The sequence below is a fragment of the Ascaphus truei genome, chromosome 22 (genome assembly GCF_040206685.1).
Source record: "Ascaphus truei isolate aAscTru1 chromosome 22, aAscTru1.hap1, whole genome shotgun sequence".
Taxonomy (NCBI): Eukaryota; Metazoa; Chordata; class Amphibia; order Anura; family Ascaphidae; genus Ascaphus; species Ascaphus truei.
Window position 1 is genome coordinate 3,188,401 of NC_134504.1, and position 23,245 is coordinate 3,211,645.

The 23,245-nt window shown below is 44.0% G+C and overlaps 1 protein-coding gene and 1 long non-coding RNA gene across 12 annotated transcripts in view; one reads left to right on the forward strand and one right to left on the reverse strand.

Moving 5' to 3' along the window:
* QTGAL (queuosine-tRNA galactosyltransferase) overlaps positions 1-23,245 on the reverse strand; it is a 207,924-nt gene that overhangs the window by 63,213 nt on the left and 121,466 nt on the right. The window lies entirely within an intron of this gene.
* Positions 17,889-22,732, forward strand: LOC142472507 (uncharacterized). The gene is made up of 3 exons (XR_012789738.1): positions 17,889-18,374; positions 20,438-20,541; positions 22,468-22,732. It is a non-coding gene; the product is annotated as an uncharacterized LOC142472507 (long non-coding RNA).

A 23,245-nucleotide genomic window follows, 5' to 3' on the forward strand; every position in this document is an offset into this window, starting at 1 on the left:
GGGTTCCGCACGAGGTATGAGAGAAGGCCCAACCTGTGTGCCCTGGGGATCGGGGAGCGCAGGGTTCCGCACGAGGTATGAAAGAAGTCCCGACCTGTGTGCCCTGGGGATCGGGGAGCGCAGGGTTCCGCACGAGGTATGAGAGAAGGCCCGATCTGTGTGCCCTGGGGATCGGGGAGCGCAGGGTCCCAATGACCAGCGCGAGGCATGAAGGCATTTTCAGAGTTGCTAGAATTTCATGCCAAATCCTCCAGATCGGGGACTAGACGTGTGTGGTCTCAGTGGGATCAAATTTCCCCAACACGGGGGACCGGTCTGTCCGGATTTACGGGTGCGATGAGTCAACAATGAGTGGAGTCTTTTAAGCCCAGGGGGAAGACCTCAAACGGTGAGAGGCAAATTAAACATCGGCTTTCTTTTATTAATGTAAATAATTCTGTTCTTTTTTTTTGCCCCCCCTTCAATAATCCTCATTTGAATGTAGCTTTTGCACTCTTGACAGACGCCATTGAGACAGGTTTTGATCTAAGAGTTGTGATGACAGCCGAAGGCTGTGTTTGGTTACACACAGCCAATAAAGGAGGGATTCAAATGATAACCAAACCTCCAACAGTGTCCCGTGGAAAAATTAGGTAACAGACAAAGAATAACAAATGGAAGCTTTTGACAGCACCTCTCTGCACCCTGTTCAGCCTCGACCCTTCCTCTCTTAGAAAATATACCTTACAGTGTGTCTTATTCATATAAAGGGCGGCAGTGCACACTGTGCTGTACACATGACTTTTCACCTCTATAGAAGTCACTATCAATATCACGGTCACCAGCAGCTGATGAAGGCATGTCACCCAGTCACCACAAGGTCCCCAAACCTTCCAGGTCTCACATGATCCTGTATCGTCCCCTAATTTACCACGATAGATTTAGATAGAAAGCTCCTTGGGTCAGTGACCGCCTTTCAGTTCTTCTTAACATAGACGTTCTCTCGTGTCACACAATGTTACTGTCCTCCCTGCCACATTGTACTGCGCCACGGAGAATGTTGGCGTCATACAATTTAAAAGATGATAGTAAGCAACCGAAGAGTCGTTTAACCACAAAACTGGTCTCCCCGTCCTTATCTGCAGCAGGTTCGAAGGATGAAGGGAAGAAGGAACGGATATTATTATCTGATCCTCCATGTATAAAAAGGAATTACATTTGAACAAATCTTAGAAATGACAAAACTGCACCAATATCCACAGATTTGGTTAGGAATCGGTGCAACGATCAGCATCTGTGAAGTGTGATATCCCGGGTGTGTCACTGACCAGACGACACATTCCAGATCATTATCTCTCCTGTACCTGTTTAATATGGGAGATATCAGAATAATAAAATGTACTTTGTTACAAAGAAACTTAGGAGTTGGTGCAATAGGTTACAAACTGTATACTTTGAAAACAAAGTGTTTCTTGCTTGCAATGAATTATGACCATATTTTCTATAAATGTTACAGTTTAGCAATGACACTTATAAAAGTCACAATATAATTATAGTTATAATTATAATTATACCGCCGGTGATATATGATTTCACAACTGCGCATTTTTATTTGAATCCTGTGAGTGCGATTCCTATCCCCCCTCCTTCCTCCCCTCCCCACCTCCAATAAATGTTATCTTTTTACGCTATGGGGCGTGCGCTCTCGCCTCTTTTCTCTTCTTCTCTTATATATATATATATATATATATATATATATATATATATATATATATATATATATATATATATACATACACACATACATACATACGCACACACACACACAAAACAATTTCTCTTCCTACAAAGGGAAAAAAGTGAAGGGCGTCTGTTCTATAAGAATTATGTAAACAAGAACAATTAAAATGAGATATTAAACCAAACTTGGCTGCAAAGAAAGGTATACGGTATGTTTCCTGTGTACACGGGCTGGTTCTTCAGATCCCGAGGCAACATGAGACTGCCGCACTATAACCATATTAACCAGGAATGTCATAATATAAGGCCTTCCAGACAGCCAAATGCTTCACCTTATGTGTCAATGCTCCCATTCAGTGGTTCAGAAACTTTTTCATTATGTGCATCACTTCAATATGTTTCATAAATTGGAGGCTCAAAGTACCTACACGTAACGAGGTGTATCAATATATTTACATCTGCATGTGGCATGTACAGTTTTATAAAAATACTGGAATAGACATCACATCTTTGGGGTCTGAGAGCCATTGCTCTGATTGATACTAAACAATTTAGTCATTTTGTAAACACTTTAAGGCGTCTACTGACTCTCCCCAAGGTGCAAACTGGGGCAGAGACGCAGAATGTGATACATCTCATTATAATCTGTGCCCCATGTAATTCCCCCCCAACTCCTCCTACTGACTCTCCCCAAGGTGCAAGCTGGGGCAGAGACGCAGAATGTGATACATCTCATTATAATCTGTGCACCATGTAACTCAACCAACTCCTCCTACTGACCCTCCCCAAGGTGCAAACTGGGGCAGAGACGCAGAATGTGATACATCTCATTATAATCTGTGCACCATGTAACTCCCCCAACTCCTCCTACTCACTCTCCCCAAGGTGCAAGCTGGGGCAGAGACGCAGAATGTGATACATCTCATTATAATCTGTGCACCATGTAACTCCCCCCCAACTCCTCCTACTGACTCTCCCCAAGGTGCAAGCTGGGGCAGAGACGCAGAATGTGATACATCTCATTATAATCTGTGCACCATGTAACTCAACCAACTCCTCCTACTGACCCTCCCCAAGGTGCAAACTGGGGCAGAGACGCAGAATGTGATACATCTCATTATAATCTGTGCACCATGTAACTCCCCCAACTCCTCCTACTCACTCTCTCCAAGGTGCATGCTGGGGCAGAGACGCAGAATGTGATAAATCTCATTATAATCTGTGCCCCATGTAACTCCCCCCCCCCCAACTCCTCCTACTGACTCTCCCCAAGGTGCAAGCTGGGGCAGACGCAGAATGTGATACATCTCATTATAATCTGTGCCCCATGTAACTCCCCCCAACTCCTCCTACTGACTCTCCCCAAGGTGCAAGCTGGGGCAGAGACGCAGAAACAAAACAACCTCTAAAAGGTCTTTATTTATTGCAATTTAACCCTTCCAAAACTGTGCGTACATTTTATTTCCCCCCCCCTTCTTTAACATTATATCTAAATATCTAACCTACAAATTAACCCTCAGACGTTCTGCAAAACATCGCAGAAGTTACGTATAATAAGAATCACTATTACTTTTGCTCTCTTACTATAACCACACCTGTGTTTTCTTTAATATATTTCTTATTGTGGATACGGAATAAAAAGCGGCCCTGCAACTATATATTATTTATAATTCGAGTCCGACATAGAATGGCACCAATTTCAAGGTCAGTTCAAAGTGAGGGCAGCAGCCGGGACAGGGTCTTCAGGAATAGCTGACCGCTGAAGCCGGCGGAGCTGAGCGCTTTCAGGATAAATGTGAAGCTTTGTGCTGCGAGGGAACAAATATTTTTTCTCTTCACTTCAAAATTTCAAACACTGCCAAAAACAGCAATGAAAGGAACGAAGACTTCAGGACGCGCTCTGCTGGCGCTGATCACAACGCACTCTGTGAAATGTGACAACAACTAAACGGACCGAAGAACCGGAGTAATACTGTACGTGGTCAGTGTCCGAACACAAAGCATCAGGTGATGTTGCAACCGCTTGTTTTAAAGTAATGTTAACAAATACCAAATAGTGGCGAGATAGTGCACTGGGATACTTTGAAAATGGTTTCAATATTTCTGTTTATGTTTCCAGTTAATAAATGTTCTGTTGCATCCCGCTGCTTCCTTGATGAAAACCAGAAGGGTTTTATGACTTTTTTACCAAGAATTCATACTAGGTGATCAAAATGGTCTTTATATGCGAACAAAACACCCAGTGAAATCAGGAAATATTTAACACACACATACGCCGATTAGGAGAGAAAGAGCCATTAAATGCATTCATTCATTTAGAACAGATGCTATAAATAAGAATGATACAGTATACCAATAATGTTGTGTGTGTGTGTGTGTGTGTGTGTGTGTGTGTGTGTAGGTGTGTGTGTGTAGGTGTGTGTGTGTAGGTGTGTGTGTTTAGGTGTGTGTGTTTAGGTGTGTGTGTGTGTGTGTTTAGGTGTGTGTGTGTGTGTGTGTGTGTGTGTGTGTGTGTGTGTGTGTGTGTGTGTGTGTGTGTGTGTGTAGGTGTGTGTGTGTGTAGGTGTGTGTGTTTAGGTGTGTGTGTTTAGGTGTGTGTGTTTAGGTGTGTGTGTGTGTGTGTGTGTGTGTGTGTGTGTGTGTGTGTGTGTGTGTGTGTGTGTGTGTGTGTGTGTGTGTGTGTAGGTGTGTGTGTAGGTGTGTGTGGAGGTGTGTGTGTGTGTGTGTGGAGGTGTGTGTGTGGAGGTATGTGTGTGTGTGTGTGTGTGTGTGTGTGTGTAGGTATGTGTGTGGGTGTAGGTGTGTGTGTAGGTGTAGGGGTGTGTGTGTGTGTAGGTGTAGGTGTAGGTGTAGGTGTAGGTGTGTGTGTGTGTGTGTGTGTGTGTGTGTGTGTGTGTGTGTGTGTGTGTGTGTGTGTGTGTGTGGAGGTGTGTGTGTGGAGGTGTGTGTGTGTGTGTGTGTGTGGAGGTGTGTGTGTGGAGGTGTGTGTGTGGAGGTGTGTGTGTGTAGGTGTGTGTGTGTTTAGGTGTGTGTGTGTAGGTGTGTGTGTGTTTAGGTGTGTGTGTGTGTGTGTGTGTGTGTGTGTGTGTGTGTGTGTGTGTGTGTGTGTGTGTGTGTGTGTGTGTGTGTGTGTGTGTGTGTGTGTGTGTGTGTGTGTGTGTGTGGAGGTGTGTGTGTGGAGGTGTGTGTGTGTGTGTGTGGAGGTGTGTGTGTGGAGGTGTGTGTGTGTAGGTGTGTGTGTGTAGGTGTGTGTGTGTGTGTGTAGGTGTGTGTGTAGGTGTGTGTGTGTTTAGGTGTGTGTGTTTAGGTGTGTGTGTGTGTGTGTTTAGGTGTGTGTGTGTGTGTGTGTGTGTGTGTGTGTGTGTGTGTGTGTGTGTGTGTGTGTGTGTGTGTGTGTGTGTGTGTGTGTGTGTGTGTGTGTGTGTGTGTGTGTGTGTGTGTGTGTGTGTGTGTGTGTGATCCAAAACAATGTAAAAAATACAGACTAATCAGGAGTATGGGATTCAGGATTTCATAGATTGTCAGTGTCACAATGTTGCATACCTCCTACAATACCCCTGCAATAAACAATGTGTAGGTAGAACAAAACAAAAAAAAATATTAGGACCGTCAACCAAACACATCAAAAATATTCAAACAGGTTTCCAACAACATAATTTGCAAAAGCACTTTAAAGAAGTAAATTCCCAGGACCCAACAGGATTCAAGTGTGTAGGACAGTGCATTACAACAGGGGTTCCTATGAACCCCTCGGTTCTCTGGGCCTCCCTAAAGGTTTATCTTTCAGGTCATTTGAAATTTGTACCAAATACAGAAGAATTTACAATACATCTGATCTCAGACGCGCTATTAGAGAGGGTTGGGGTTCCTTACAATGCATCTGATCTCGGACGTGCTATTAGAGAGGGTTGGGGTTCCTTACAATGCATCTGATCTCAGACACGCTCTTAGAGAGGGTTGGGGTTCCTTACAATGCATCTGATCTCAGACACGCTATTAGGGAGGGTTGGGGTTCCTTACAATGCATCTGATCTCATACGCACTATTAGAGAGGGTTGGGGTTCCTTAAAATGCATCTGATCTCGGAGGCACTATTAGAGAGGGTTGGGGTTCCCTACAATGCTTCTGATCTCAGACGCGCTCTTAGAGAGGGTTGGGGTTCCTTACAATGCATCTGATCTCGGACGCACTATTAGAGAGGGTTGGGGTTCCTTACAATGCATCTGATCTCGGACGCACTATTAGAGAGGGTTGGGGTTCCTTACAATGCATCTGATCCCAGACGCGCTATTAGAGAGGGTTGGGGTGCCACAAAAATTGTACAATACAATTATAGGGTTCCTTAACCAAAAACAAAGTTTGAAAAACACTGGTGTGAGAATTGCGAAATTAAAACTGAATTAGAGAGAGATGAATACTGTAACAAAGATCTCAGCAGCAGGAAACTTTCTGGATATACACTTTAAAAACTTTGGCTCCTGGAGGACTGAATGTTGACATAGATCTGGGTTCTCTCTTGTCTAAACAATGTTAATTAATCATTTATATACATCATTCATATTGACACAAACCATTTTTTATCTCTGTCTTTTCGTGTGTATCTCGTTTTTGAGAATTTTCTAAGTATATGTGTAATTTAAATAATACCGATTTAAACGCGTTCATTGGATTATTCTGTGTAGATAAAGTAATTTAGAGGGGGGGGGGGTATTATTATTATAAGACACCTTTTGCACTTTAAATCTCTAACTTTTTATACTTTTTTTTTTTTTTTTTTACAATAAACAATAACACACCAGTGAAGCCCTATGCTAAGCATTTGTTTCAGTGCACGCCGGCCTCGTCTTCTTCCTGCCCCAGCCCCAGCATAATGACACGGTGCTGCCTGTCGCTGTGATGCTGAGCAAGCTCTGGCTTGCTGCCACTGCTGATCCACACGAACAATGCAGAGTGATTGGAGCACAATGCGCTGAATAAAAAGCACAATGCAGATTAGTCCCTGTCAGGTGTTCTTCCAAGAAACGCAATGATGTCACAGCGAATGCTTATTTATTCTCTTGGTTATCAGGCCCGGTGTTCAGCAACACACCGCGCTCCTGTAACGCGCTCACACCACGTTCTCGCACAACATGCATGGTTTGCCAGCACCAAAGGAAGCTCTACTTTTGTGCCACTCTGGTCAAGAATGGCGTCGGGCGGAGGAGTTGGGTAAAGAAACGGCGTACAGAGAAACTGGCTGGGGGTTTCATCCCCATATATGTCAGACGTAAGAACCCATAATTGTGCAGAGCACGCCCAGATGTAGTCAACACATTTTAAAGTACAAACACAGTGGTTAAATCCCCCAGAATGCAGCGCACCGTAACGTGACACATACAAGCCTGGCTTATGGTTATTTCCTTGCGTTATGCTTGCGATATTGCAACATATACTGGATTTATTTGTTTCGTTCCCCATTGCAATATGTTTAGTGTTCACGATCTTATATATTCATCGCCTCTGCACCCATTGCTCCAGGCCCTTTATGGTGTAATTGTACGCTGTTAATACAAATTGTTTCTGTAACCACATTACCTGCACACGCCCCGTGGAACCGCTCTATTTTGGGTTTCTGAGACCCCACGGTCCCTAACGTAGTTACCGTTTCTGCTGCCTGTGCCCTTCCGGGAGATTGAAAGATGGCCGCCGCGGTCGTCCCACACAAAGCGGCAATATCATCACTCGGATGTTGTGCCATCCTATTGGCTGGTGGGTGGAAGGCCATTTTGACAGCCATTTTGATTTTCTAAATGGGATAGGAACCCCCCCCGGCAACTAAACCAGTAAGAATCTCGGGAAGTGGGGCACCCCCGGAGCTACAAATCGCACAGGAGGACCCCGGGCTCAAATTGATATGAAAAAACAAACATAAGACAAGTGGTTGGCCCTGCTGCTGCTGCTGCTGCTGCTGCCATTTTTGTGCAGATCTATGGGCTTCAAACACCAAAAGCCGTAGCAGGCAAAATAATATATTGTTCAAGCAACTGAGCAACATTATCAGATTCCTAAACGTTCCCTTTTCTGCTTCCTGTGAAACATGAAGGGGTTATTTATTTTCTCCTGGTCCTGATAGTTCATTCTTACAGATACTTATCGTATTTCACTCTTACAGTCTGTACTTGTTTAACTAATGATGGCATCATACTGTATTTACTCCACAAACAAAGAACGAAAGAACAAGCCAAGGGAAGGAAAGGTATACAGGGATATACATAGCAAGGAAAGTATACAGGGATATACATAGCAAGGAAAGTATACAGGGATATACATAGCAAGGAAAGTATACAGGGATATACATGGAAAGGTATACAGGGATATACATAGAAAGGAAAGGTATACAGGGATATACATGGAAAGGTATACAGGGATATACATAGAAAGGAAAGGTCTACAGGGATATACATAGCAAGGAAAGGTATACAGGGATATACATAGCAAGGAAAGGTATACAGGGATATACATAGCAAGGAAAGGTATACAGGGATATACATAGCAAGGAAAGGTATACAGGGATATACATAGCAAGGAAAGTATACAGGGATATACATAGAAAGGAAAGTATACAGGGATATACATAGCAAGGAAAGGTATACAGGGATATACATAGAAAGGAAAGTATACAGGGATATACATAGCAAGGAAAGGTATACAGGGATATACATAGCAAGGAAAGGTATACAGGGATATACATAGAAAGGAAAGGTATACAGGGATATACATAGCAAGGAAAATATACAGGGATATACATAGCAAGGAAAGTATACAGGGATATACATAGCAAGGAAAGTATACAGGGATATACATAGCAAGGAAAGGTATACAGGGATATACATAGCAAGGAAAGTATACAGGGATATACATAGCAAGGAAAGGTATACAGGGATATACATAGCAAGGAAAGTATACAGGGATATACATAGAAAGGAAAGGTATACAGGGATATACATAGCAAGGAAAGTATACAGGGATATACATAGAAAGGAAAGGTATACAGGGATATACATGGAAAGGTATACAGGGATATACATAGAAAGGAAAGGTATACAGGGATATACATAGCAAGGAAAGTATACAGGGATATACATAGCAAGGAAAGGTATACAGGGATATACATAGCAAGGAAAGGTATACAGGGATATACATAGAAAGGAAAGGTATACAGGGATATACATAGCAAGGAAAGGTATACAGGGATATACATAGCAAGGAAAGTATACAGGGATATACATAGCAAGGAAAGGTATACAGGGATATACATAGCAAGGAAAATATACAGGGATATACATAGCAAGGAAAGTATACAGGGATATTGATAGCAAGGAAAGGTATACAGGGATATACATAGCAAGGAAAGGTATACAGGGATATACATAAAAAGGAAAGGTATACAGGAAAATACCTAATAAGTATACATGGGAAGGATGCTGATCCAGAGAATAATCCGATTGCCAATATTTGAAGCCAGGAAGGAATTAATTTTTCCCCTTATGAGAGATAATTGGATGATATGACACTGGTTTTTTTTATTTGCCTTCCTCTGGTAAAATAAGTAAGTATAGATACTTTATCCTATATCTGTTGTCTACATTTAGCATAGGTTGAACTTGACAAACATGTCTTTCTTTTTTTTCAACCTCATCTACTATGTAACGGTGTAACTATGTAACTGTGTAACTGTGTAACTGTGTGTGGCCGTGTCTATAGTGTGAGCGGAGGAGCGCGCGGCGTGAATAAATTACAGCAGCTCTACGGCAGCAGCCATAGTGCGCACGATTTAGAATGACCGTGCGGTAGAATTTTGAGCCGACAAACTTTTTTTTTCCGCACGGCGGCCGCATCACATGAGCGGTCCAGCCAAAGAGGGCTAACCGGCCTGGTGACGCGTCCGCCGCGCCTCCCCGCCGCCAGCGATCTGAAGTCCACAGATCGCTCAGGCGACAGGCGCCTTGCGCTCAGTTGCGCGCACGCCCACTACGTCCGGGGCCTATCAGTGGGATTGACAAGTTACCTGTATTCAGAAGAAATTAGGTAAAGACAGTAAAAAGTCTCCAAAGCGTTTAGTTACGAAAGAAATATGGAAGGTTAAAAAAAAAGAACGTTTGAAAATACTTAAAGTTGTCTCGTTTTTCTAAAAAATCTCCCAGTAATCCACATTTAATTCATTAAAGACATCAGTCATCAGTCCGCTCCAGTCCAAGAACGAACTGCTTTTTTTTTTTTTTATTTATTTTTTTAAAGATACAGTAATAAAAATGGAGTCCTAATCTTGCTCTGGACCTCAATGCAAATAGCGAAATGTTCAGCTAAATCAAAAAGTTGGGATCCATGTCCCAAGTCGTCACTTTCTTGGACGTAATGTATCACCACAAATCCTTTTATTTTTGGAACGGATTATCCCAAAGGGGAATTATAGGGCTGGGTGGAGAAGAGTTATAAAGTCAGTTTGAGGAGTCTGTTGTGGACATGTTCGGGCATTATCTCACTCTGGCTCATACAAAATCCTCGGTGAGAACACTACAAATAAATATTGTGTTTACAGTTTCTGTGCATCACTCTTATTTTTATTGTGCGGTTACTACACACGTTGAAAATAAATGCATGTCAGCAATTGTGCAGATCTGTTTGCCGAACAATCCATGCGCTAAATCCCATTCAAAGATCTATAGAAAAGGCATCAGTCTATATGAAATCACTTATATATGCCCCAAAGAATACAATGTAGTCACTGTCTGTATTGGCTACGACGCTCTGTCTATAGAGGTCAATTCACCTTTTTAGCGACACCGGACCTTCAGCATTTGCACTCATGTGATCGCTGCCCGAGTGATAGAGAGAGAGAGAGAGAGAGATTATCCATATACTGGGTAATCATTATACCATACCCCCTGTTAATCATGCTTTGGTAATACTGAAATGTTCTTTCATCATGCCAATAAAGCTTATTTGATTTGAGAGAGAGACTGGGAGAGAGAGAGAAATACAGAATGTGTGTAAGATATGCAGAATACACGTAACGAAGAGTTTGCCAAGCACAGTGTGAAGATGAAGGCTCGGCTAGTTACTGTGGGAGAATATCAACGTTACAGGAAGAAAGGAGCCGAGAAGGCTTGTTGGAGCCATCAAGAACATGGGATAGTTGGCAGGCTGCCTCTCTTTGAAGTCAGCCCAAAATATTTTTTACAGTATGTCCACTCCACTTCTTTATGAAACCACACTGGTCATGACAGGTTTCACCCATCTCCCGTTATACTGAGGAGTTGTGCGTTTCCTTTTGATCAGAGCACGCGGGACAGGCAGCCCTCTTCTGTTATCACTTCCTGACACTGGGAGAAGACGCAGAGGCAAGTCACATTTTATGTATTGGGTTGGGTGGGCCAGGCCTCCTTTGGAGTGGTGATATTTTAGAAGGTTCCACTTGAAACAGATCCTGTGTCCACTGAAACATTGATATAAAACTGAACTAAATATGTAAGCACTTAAAAGTGAGTTTTTACATCAAACGCTTGTATCAGCTCTTATATGCCATTTGTTAACCATCACTGTCATGAATTATTTTTGCCATCATCTACTCTGTTTCCCTTTAAGTATCTCTACTTTATATTTAACATCCTGCAAAGTATAACCACAACATCATTGTTATCTCAGATTCTGCCCCGATATTATTTCAGTTTGATAACGCCTCCTACTGACACTCCTCAAATAGCAGACTAAGAACAGACAGCACGAAGCTGGAGCAAAATAAAGATGTAACCCCTTGCCTCATTTCAAACGGCTTTGAAAATTCTCCTCTATAATCTGCTCTGCTGGATACTTTGTACACAGGAAATTAAAGTCATGTTCCATGAAAACACCCGAAGCATTTGCTAACCACTTGTGACAATGTCACAACAACACAAATTATGCTATAAAGCCCATAAAATAAATAATCAGCAATAAATACATTTCAATCAATCTTTTATACATTATTCAAATGTAATCATAGTATAATGTCAGAATGATTACAAGTAGAAAAGGAGCAGTGTAAGCACACACAAAAATACAGGCATGAAAAATAACACAACAGGAACACAGATAGAGAAACCTCATGGTGAATGCCAGATAAAGGCATTCTTGCACCCCCAAAATGTTGAGTCTCCTTCCTAGGGTGTCAGTCTGGAATTGATCTTGAGGTTGGTCTATTAATGTGTTATTATGGTCATGGTATTTTCTTATTCGTGTATTTTTAATGTACACTTACGCTTATATAGCGCTTTGCTTACTTGTAACCATTCTGACATTTCTATGCTATGATTGCATCTGAATTATTTATAAAACATAGTTATTTTGGTGACCGAGGTTCCACATTATTATATTTTGTATAGTTACATTTAATGGTGTTGCGAGACACTATTTGAGCATTGGTTGCCTTATATTTCCATCTCCTTATATGTATACACTCTGATTATTATACCCAGGAGAGTAATACAATGGAGTATTCAATATTATTGACAATGTTATGTCCACAAATGAAACACAGTAGTGATTTCTCTACTTGTGTTTAAGTGGGTGTTGGTGAACATTACAAGCTGTCAGTAGATTTACTTATTGGGTGTGAGGTAGTGTTGGGGGGGGGGGGGTTCTGTTCTTTAAAGCTGCAGAACAAGCAATATCCTACATGCGTTTTTTTTTTAAATAAATTCGTTCTGTACTATGAGAAAATACTTGTAGCATTTTTTTTTTAAAACACAACTCTATATGACATTTTTAATGTATTACAATGTAACAAGCATTTTTTGTTTCTATTGCAACCATTTACAAAGTCACATCCCCTTCCTCTTCTAAAACAGGCTCTGGCACACCCCTTTTAAAGCCCTGTCCTCTCTCTAGCAGTGCACCAATTGTATCTAGTGACTGCCTGGTCACATGATCTTCCCCCACAGAACTTTGCATCTTGGGTCCTCTTCTGCTACACTGACAGCCATTTAGTGAACCCCGCGCCGAATGTTCGCTGATCGATCACAGGAGAACGGATCAATCGGTAACTTAACTAATTACTTATTATTGTGTGGATTGTATTGATGCGCATATTAAAGGGGGGGGGAAGGAAAGGCAGCTTGAACTGCTGATTTAAGTTGTAGCAGGTTACATTACGAGTTGTGAAGTCAAACGAAGTACTGTAACGTCTGTATCAGGCAAAATGCTGATTTTCATGGCACGTCCCAAACACTGACTGCTGCTTTCCATTACAGACACCTCCTGTAGCAGTTTGGCATTATTCAATGCAGCTAATTTCCACAATGTATTGTTGAACACAGAGGTTCAATAGTTCATATAACACTGAAGAATTCATTTTTAAAAGGTACGGCTTCCCTCAGTAACCAGCACTTATCACCGAAGGACTTTACTGCTACTCCAGGCCCACCAAGCGGCTGAGTGAGGGAGACTGCTCAGGGTTCCGTCCGTCCATGTATTTATTGCCCCATATAACCTCTATATTTTGCTATCAGAGAGGCCTGCAAACAAGGCCCCACAGGCACAAAGAAAAAAAGGTTAGGCTCATAAAATACAACAAATTCCTCATCGAAATCTGAGCGAGCAGAGAATTTCCTGGGAGAGCCTTGAGTAACAGTAGAAAAATTCAGAGGTAAGACCCATCCAAGATTTCTGGCTTGACTCCGAGACACCAAGGGAGCAGAGACTCAGAGACACCAAGGGAGCAAAGACTCGGAGATACCCAGGGAGCAGAGACTCGGATACCAAGGGAGCAGAGACTCAGAGACACCAAGGGAGCAGAGACTCAGAGACACCAAGGGAGCAGAGACTCAGAGACACCAAGGGAGCAGAGACTCGGAGATACCAAGGGAGCAGAGACTCAGAGACACCAAGGGAGCAGAGGCTCAGAGACACCAAGGGAGCAGAGACTCGGATACCAAGGGAGCAGAGACTCGGAGATACCAAGGGAGCAGAGACTCAGAGACACCAAGGGAGCAGAGACTCGGAGATACCAAGGGAGCAGAGACTCAGAGACACCAAGGGAGCAGAGACTCGGATACCAAGGGAGCAGAGACTCAGAGACACCAAGGGAGCAGAGACTCAGAGACACCAAGGGAGCAGAGACTCGGAGATACCAAGGGAGCAGAGACTCAGACACCAAGGGAGCAGAGACACCAAGGGAGCAGAGACTCGGAGACACCAAGGGAGCAGAGACTCAGAGACACCAAGGGAGCAGAGACTCAGAGACACCAAGGGAGCAGAGACTCAGAGACACCAAGGGAGCAGAGACTCCGAGACACCAATGGAGCAGAGACTCAGAGACACCAAGGGAGCAGAGACTCAGAGACACCAAGGGAGCAGAGACTCGGAGATACCAAGGGAGCAGAGACTCAGAGACACCAAGGGAGCAGAGACTCAGAGACACCAAGGGAGCAGAGACTCAGAGACACCAAGGGAGCAGAGACTCAGACACCAAGGGAGCAGAGACTCAGAGACACCAAGGGAGCAGAGACTCGGAGACACCAAGGGAGCAGAGACTCAGAGATACCAAGGGAGCAGAGACTCGGAGACACCAAGGGAGCAGAGACTGAGAGACACCAAGGGAGCAGAGACTCGGAGACACCAAGGGAGCAGAGACTCGGAGACACCAAGGGAGCAGAGACTCGGAGACACCAAGGAAGCAGAGACACCAAGGGAGCAGAGACTCGGAGACACCAAGGGAGCAGAGACTCGGAGATACCAAGGGAGCAGAGACACCAAGGGAGCAGAGACCGGAGATACCAAGGGAGCAGAGACTCAGAGACACCAAGGGAGCAGAGACTCGGATACCAAGGGAGCAGAGACTCAGAGACACCAAGGGAGCAGAGACTCGGATACCAAGGGAGCAGAGACACCAAGGGAGCAGAGACTCGGAGACACCAAGGGAGCAGAGACTCGGAGATACCAAGGGAGCAGAGACACCAAGGGAGCAGAGACTCGGAGATACCAAGGGAGCAGAGACTCAGAGACACCAAGGGAGCAGAGACACCAAGGGAGCAGAGACTCGGAGACACCAAGGGAGCAGAGACTCGGAGATACCAAGGGAGCAGAGACACCAAGGGAGCAGAGACTCGGAGATACCAAGGGAGCAGAGACTCAGAGACACCAAGGGAGCAGAGACTCAGAGACACCAAGGGAGCAGAGACTCGGATACCAAGGGAGCAGAGACTCAGAGACACCAAGGTAGCAGAGACACCAAGGGAGCAGAGACTCGGAGACACCAAGGGAGCAGAGACTCGGAGACACCAAGGGAGCAGAGACTCGGAGACACCAAGGGAGCAGAGACTCAGAGACACCAAGGGAGCAGAGACTCAGAGATACCAAGGGAGCAGAGACTCAGAGACACCGAGGGAGCAGAGACTCAGAGACACCAAGGGAGCAGAGACTCAGAGACACCAAGGGAGCAGAGACTCGGAGACACCAAGGGAACAGAGACTCGGAGACACCAAGGGAACAGAGACTCGGAGACACCAAGGGAGCAGAGACTCAGAGAGCATCTATATGGTTTCTAAGAACACTCCGGCAGGTTTACGGGAGAGGAAGCCTCTGCAAGCCATTTCTACAGCAAACATTGGGTATTAAACACATGGCCCTCGGAGGTTTTCATACGGTAACACTTTGGTGGGACGGGGTTGGACAGAAATCCCGTGTGTCCCTGTTTAGAGCAGCATGTTCCATTTCAGATGGATCTAGATATGCTGAGGCTTTGAGCACGTTCTCTGCCTGAGCGTCTACACACCAGGACTTGGACAATCAGCGTTCCTAGGCAGGTATTGTGGTTGTAAACTCTGTGCTCACCCCTGGCATATAGGGCCAACTTTCCTAAGCGGTTCTAGGACACAACACACCTTACAGCTGACTCAGGTTGGTGCTGTATGGAGCAACACCGTTTAGTAAATGTAGCCCAAGTTCTGATCACGTTCTGCTGCTTGGAGTCACCAGTTCCGTTGGGTTTAGGAATATCTTTCCTTGCTGCTCCCTGCCCTTCCTACACTAAGATTGTAAGCTCTTCAGGGCAGGGAATCCCTTTCATGTCTGAAGCACTTATTCCCATTATGTGTTATATTGTTATGTAATAATGTGTATCACTGTGTGATGCGCTATGTACCTGGCAGGTGCTATAAAAACAAAGGAATTCATATATTCTTCACCTACAAAATAAAGGACCGTTCACGTCACAGTTTGTTCCTCCTCCTAGTCTCACCGACATCACATCAGATCTCTTTGCTGTGAAGGGGGATCTTTTTGCTGTGAAGGGTGATCTCTTTGCTGTGAAGAGGGATCTCTTTGCTGTGAAGGGGGATCTCTTATGCTGTTAAGGAGCTCCATGTGCTGTGCAGCTGAATTCACTCTCCTTCTAAATCTCTTGGACATAACACCAGAGTCACACCAAAGGGAGTTACCCGTTCACGGATGTTACAGCTGCTCAGTTATTGGTCTTGAGTAAAATATTTTATCCCCCAGTACCTGATGTTTCCACTTACCCTTCCAAATAGATTGTAAGCTCCTTGGGACAGGGCCCTCCTTACCTACTGTAACAATGTATGTTAATGTTTGTTATTTTACGGGTTTCGTCCTGCAACCCTATTGTACTGCGCTATGGAATAAGTTGGCGTGCTGATGATATTCCTTTGATTTTCGGTTCATCTTTTAATTATTACCCTCTGAACCAGGGGGTCTCAGTGTTTGTTATACACTGGAAAATCCCACTGGTTCATTACAAAAAAAAAAAAAAAAAAATTAGGGAATAGAGTTTCCTCAAACCCTAAAAAGTCAGTGGAGTTTGCGAGTAACTCAGAGGCAAACTGATGTTCACTTTTACCCCATCCCAAGGTCTTCCAGGGATTGACGAAGACAAATCCCCAACGACAGATTGCTTCTTACATATAAAAAAAAAGAAAAGTGTGTGTGTGTGTGTGTGTGTGTGTGTGTGTGTGTGTGTGTGTGTGTCGAGCACACGCATTTTATGTGTAACTTCTTTGTCTTTTGTCACTGTTTTGTCACAGAAATTGTATTTGTGATGGTGATGTTTTATATTAAAAATCATGGCACAATTTCAGTGACAAAACGCAAAAAATGCAACAAAGAAGACTCAGAAGGCGCATGCATGGCACACACCCCGTTTTAGCTATTTGCACGTCTATATTTATACTAACTGTGAATTCCTCGTGTTTGTGTGTGTCTGTGTGTAAGACTGTGTGTGTGTGTGTGTGTCTGTGTGTAAGACTGTGTGTGTGTGTGTGTGTGTGTGTGTGTGTGTGTGTGTGTGTGTGTGTGTGTGTGTGTGTGTGTGTGTGTGTGTGTGTGTGTGTGTGTGTGTGTGTGTGTGTGTGTGACTCAGTGTGTGTGTGACAGTATGTCACCTTATTATTCAGAAGGGAGAGGGCCCACATGTGTAGCAGAGTTCGGTGTGAGGCAGGCATACAAGGGGTCCAGGCGGCTGAGCAGGGAAGTTGCACCCACCGTCTGGTGACCGGCTCATGCGCGCAGCGCTGGGTGATCCAGCGTACGCGTGTGGCACTGGGTGGTCCTGCGCCCATGCATGGCGCCAGCCGCACTATTAGTGTGCATGCGCCGCAGCGTTTACAACCTCTTCTCCACATGCGCTGCCTAGACGTTTGGCGCATGCATAGATGGCGGTGGCCGATCTCATGCAGAGGTAGTATTGCGCATGCGTGGTGCAGCCTGCAACCTCCTCTTCTGCGCATGCACTGCCAACAACCTGTGTGCAGCCTGGAACTGGGAGGTATGTGCATGTGTGGGCGCACGCCCATCTGTAGCGTGACGTCACTTCCGTTACAACACAAGGGATTTTTCCGATCAAAACTCTGTAGGTGCCAGCACAGAAGTTTCACTTCAACGAGCCATGTGTACACTTAAAGGAAAACCAAGGTTCCAACCCTTGATTTGGGGACACAGTTACGCCAGTATAATGCAAAAAGGGATTAAGTGTATTTTCAGTAGCTCTTTTTCACCAGAAAATCATTGTCACATGAATAATTGTATTTCACAGGAGCACTATGTGCCAATCAGCCATAATAAACCCAGTCATTGGTTATCTTTTGTATTGCTTTTATCTACACTGAAACTTGGCTTTCAGCTCCAGCAATTTGCTTTAAATCTCAAGTTGGTCGCTCTCCAAAAACGTCTATCATTTCAGTAAAGACGTCCGATTGTACTGCACACCCTGAAAGCACGCTAGCTCACCTCCTCTACTGCCGTGTGCTTGCTGTGTACGAAAACTATTTGCACCTTGCAAACGACACAAGAAAAAGAAGAAAAACTTCGAACAAGTGTTTAAGACTTGCTAATACACAGGTGCAGTCTTGTTAAGCATTAAAGGTTATGTCAGCCAAAAATACAAATGACTAGAATTTCACTGGTGTGAATGAGGAGGTGCGGAGAACTTTCCTTCGACTTGAGTGAGTTACAGGTGAACAATAGAAGGCAAAGAGAGAGAGAGTAGGAACCAGCCTTCCCCCCCGTTGAGTCTCCTGAGGAAAGGTGAAGCTTCAAAATAACTTATACCAGACCATGAATATGAAAACATCAATGTCTTCCGGAGTCACTGTTTCAAGGGAGTTCAAAAGCATGAAAAAGAAACGGTGAGTCCACTTAGTCCTCTCCACATTCATGTTTGCGCACACATCCCTAACTCACCTACAGCTGCTGTCTCTGTAAGACTTTCACCTGGCCAATTAGACTGCAAGCTCTGCGGGCAATTATGCTCAAGCACCTACGCCCACATCTACGTTGGTCCGTCATAGTGCTATCTTTAATTGGACACATACATGATGGGTAGAAAGAGACTACTGTGGGTTCGGAGTATTTTACAGGCCGGGTGAAGGTATAGAGTGAAGATATAAAAGTAGGGAAAGCTGACGTCTACTCAACAAAAAAATAAGACAATAAAAAACGGCTTAATATGGGGATTAGTATATCACCGGGAACACCTATAATTCATAGGTATTAGGTGTGCTGGTTTTGTTTAATAAGGTTTTTATAGAGGTATTAAGGGCTTATGATGACACCCCCGGACCACAAGACGAAGGCTTCTTCCGACTCATTACACACACGTAGGCACTAATGTTTTAACACTGCCAGTCATTAAATAAGTTATGGTGGGTAAAAAAAAATAAAAGCAAATAAAAACAGCACTTGTGCCAGTCCAGCTCTTACAAGAAGAGAAAAGCAGGGACTGTGTCTGTAACATTCCTACGTGCTGCGTACCGCGCTCTATAATCTCACTGACGCGCTTTGAGTCCCATTGGGAGACAAACGCTCTATGAAATAAAGAATATTTGGATTCCGTGTATTTTAAAATGTGCCCAAGTCTACCAGTCGGTAAAAAAATAAATATCAATTTCAGCTACACTGGCGATCTCTGTTTCAACCGGTGTGCCCGTTTTATTTTTCTTTGGAGCAGAGCGTACCCAGAGGACAGTGTCTCCCAAACAGTAGTGGAAAGTAATCGCAAGAGAAAGATGTTCCTATTCATTCTTATTTCTGTACATTGTTGCTTGGCCTCAGCATATCTTCATTTTCCTGCAGTTCCAGCATTGTCCAACAATTGCCATTTCTTCTTGCAACATGACCAAGCTTTTTAATTACATTAAAAAAAAACAATCTAACTATGTCAATAGCAAAGATTTGGCTACTGTCATCCCTCCACCCCCACATCACATTTACATTAATTACAATTTGAATTCCTTAGAGGTCTCTGAATTATGCTGATCAATCCAGTCGTTTCTTTACCCTTAGCACATGCGGTCAGAGAGCCAATAAAGGTAAGGGGAAGGGGGGAGACGGTCAAAGCAAACCCCTCTCCCCCAGTCTCAACTGGCCAGGATTAAAAAATACTTATAGGTATCAGATTTGGATTAAATGATGTAACAGATGTAACCCCTGAAGGCGCTGGTTGGTAACAGATGCCACAATGCATGAATTTTATTAATTATTTTGTGTCCCGGTTTTCCGGTCCACGTCTGCCTTCACGTGCCCCTCTCTCGGAGCCGAGGAGCGGCATCGTGTCATTTGGCACGGTGCTGATGGCAGGCTTCTGTCCGCTGCCCCTCTTTAGCTGTAATACCGGCCCGATGAAAAGCGGCTGCGGTGGGATCGTCACCGACATGATAACGTAACAAGTGCAGCGCTGTTCTTCCCACTTGTGAAAAGTCCGAGCAACAAAGGATTACAGATACATTTCATTAGCAGGTCCTGACATTAACTGTCAGTGGTGTGATAAATAAGGATTCCTGGGATTGAATCCCCCTAATTGAACAATCGAATCTTGTTCAGACAAGTCCTCCTTCTACAGGTCCTGTCAGCGTTACATAATCAGCTTTGTTCACCTGAAAGTCAAGGAGTTTCTGCCATGATATTCAAGATGGGGGGAGTTGCACCCAATTACTTCACGCCAGTCCTTAAATTAGTGGCTGCCAATCTGTTTATGCAGACAGGTGCCTTTTCGAAGAAGGAAAAAAAAAATGAATAATAAAAAATTATAATCACGGCTTAATTATTATAACACTACAGGCCTATATCCGGAGTCATTACACTAACCAGCATCATTAGCTTTCCATCATTGTTACAATAGAAGGCATAAATGCCAGATAATGTGAATGCTATGCTTGGTTACTCTGCCATTAACCTTCTCTAACTCCTGTAGCAACATGAGACTTTTGCCGGGACTCCTTAACCTGTGAGACGGGCTATCGAACTACAACGCGGCGTCTGGCTGGAATGGCAGTGGATTCGGGTGCAGTCATGGAGGTTAGTGAATGTCCCTCTGGGTCCCTTGAAGACCCATGCATCAGTAGATGTGGTAGCAGTAACACACTAGATATCGATTCCACATAACCACAAGCTGGAAGCTTCCACCACTGATCACCGTGGAATTACAGGTAAGTCATCTCAACCGAATTGCAACAAAGCAAAGATGCACCAAGATCATGCGGCTGTCGATTAATCTCCTGCATCGACATGGGCACAAGACGCCACCTCGACAAAAAAGTATAGGGAGTAAGCTCAGTTCAAGAGCCCAACGCGCATTTCGCCACCTGACATCTGGCTTCTTCCGAGGCAAGTGACTCTACTGAACTAGGTGATGCTTGGCTCTGGAATACAAGGGCCTATAACAAAGTGAAGGCTCCCGTAGAGCCCGTTACGGTAGGATTATCCGTGATTCAGAAGTGTCGACGCATTTTGGGGTCCTCTTAAGCCAAAACATGATTATGGAAGTGAACTGGGGCGCTCCCTTTACACAATGCTTGAAACTGAACAGAAGAATAAGGTCAAAAAATAAATATACATATACCACACTTCAAATGCTCAGTGTCTGCTGCTCAACCCCTGGAAGGGATCTTCCCACGATCCTCAAGAAAACATAGGTAGAAACAGAGCCAGAGGGGCGCAGACAAGGGTCAGAGTTAGTGTCAGACCAGTAGTTGAAAACACATACAATAGTAAACCAATGGTTAAGAGCACAGGGGTGATAAGAGTATAACGTAATATGTACTCACACGGGCCTGTGTGGTACTGGGTAGTACTATGTGTGGCGCTGTCTTCCACTACATGCGCCCTGAGTGGCCCATCCATGACGTACAGAGGGAGAAGGAGCATGACTGACTAGCAAGGAGGGAAAGAAAATAAAGACACCTATAGTACTACCCAGTACCACACAGGCCCGTGTGAGTACATATTGCGTTATACTCTTAACCATTGGTTTACTATTGTATGTGTTCAACTACTGGTCTGATATTAACTCTGACCCGTGTCTGCGCCCCTCTGTCTCTCTTTCTACCTAAAACATGATTATGAGCTTAAATGTTTGCTACCAGCCAGGCCACGAGTGCTGCACTGATGTGTGTGTATACAGGACATCTTCATGCACCTTAAAATCACTAGATTACTGATCCAGGCTCTTAAGGGTTAACTGCGTGGTGGTGGTGGTGTGTGTATGTTTACGGTAATTTCCATCACAATTTCTGGAGTGTTTAGGGTGAAATAGCATTTAGTGTTCCCATTCTCACAGAGGTGCTTTAATTAAGTGTGTTACTCCTCATTGTTTCTCTGCATGTTTATATTTTTCATGCATTCTATTGAGCACGTAAGGATGGAAAAAACCTCCTGTGGCGCTGAGGCGAGGGTGAGGATGTGATCGTGGATACAGTTCTTCTCTTTAGGCAATTACCTCAAGAAAGGAAGATAAGACATACAAAAAACACTGCAATAGTGCATTACCCAGGGACAAAATGGATGGATTAAACAGAGCAATTTAATATAAAACAATTAAACAAAAAAAATTAAAATGACATACATATTATCAATATAAAACTTTCATGTGCTGCTGCACTTTGAAGATAGAACTTGCAGTGTTTTTTGAATGTCTTATCTTCCTTTCTCTAGGTAATTGCCTAAAGAGAAGAACTGTATCCGCGGCCACATCCTTACCCTCGCCTCAGCGCCACATCCTTACCCTCGCCTCAGCGCCACATCCTCACCCTCGCCTCAGCGCCACAGGAGGGGTTTTCCATCCTTACGTCCATATCTGGTTGGGAGAGACCAGAAGAACCCTTTGGGCAGCTCCAGGACTATCTTTTGGACTCTTTATCACAGGTTCATTTATTGTCCCATGTATATATTAATTTGATCCCATTTGTCACACGAGCGCTATATTGCACTTATATATTTTCACAGGATTGTATTGAGCACGAGGGAAAGTTCCAGCGCCCGAGGCGGACGCTGTGTGCAAAGACTGTCACAATCACTAATGCGCATGCAGGCTGTGTCCATGCTTCCGACGGCATCTTAAAGATCCTGACCGGGAGTCCACTCCGGCACCTTGACCACTGTCTGTCTTTATTATACGGCCACTTTCAGCGTTCTGAGACCCCGGTATACATATTGTATAATAGCGGGCTGTCACCATTATATATTCCATGTGCGTATATGTGTCGCATTTTTTATTGTATACAGGCACTCCCCGCATTAACGTACGCAATGGGACCGGAGCATGTATGTAAAGTGAAAATGTACTTAAAGTGAAGCGCTACCTTTTCCCCACTTTTGATGCATGTACTGTACTGCAATCGTCATATACGTGCATAACTGATGTAAATAACGCATTTGTAACAGGCTCTATAGTCTCCCCGCTTGTGCACAGCTTCGGTACAGGTAGGGAGCTGGTATTGCTGTTCAGGAATTGCTGACTGGCGCATGCGCGAGCTGCCGTTTGCCTATTGAGCGAGATGTACTTACTCGCGAGTGTACTTAAAGTGAGTGTCCTTAAAGCGGGGTATGCCTGTATTGTGATGGGGAGGGCGGGGGATTTAGTTTTTGTCATCAGCGGATACTTATAATTTCTAGAACTTTTTTTTTATATCGTTCATGCCTTTTTAATATATTATATGTACTTTAGTGTGTGTGTAATACGTTGTATATTGCTTTTAAAAGCATTTGTGATGATACACTGTGT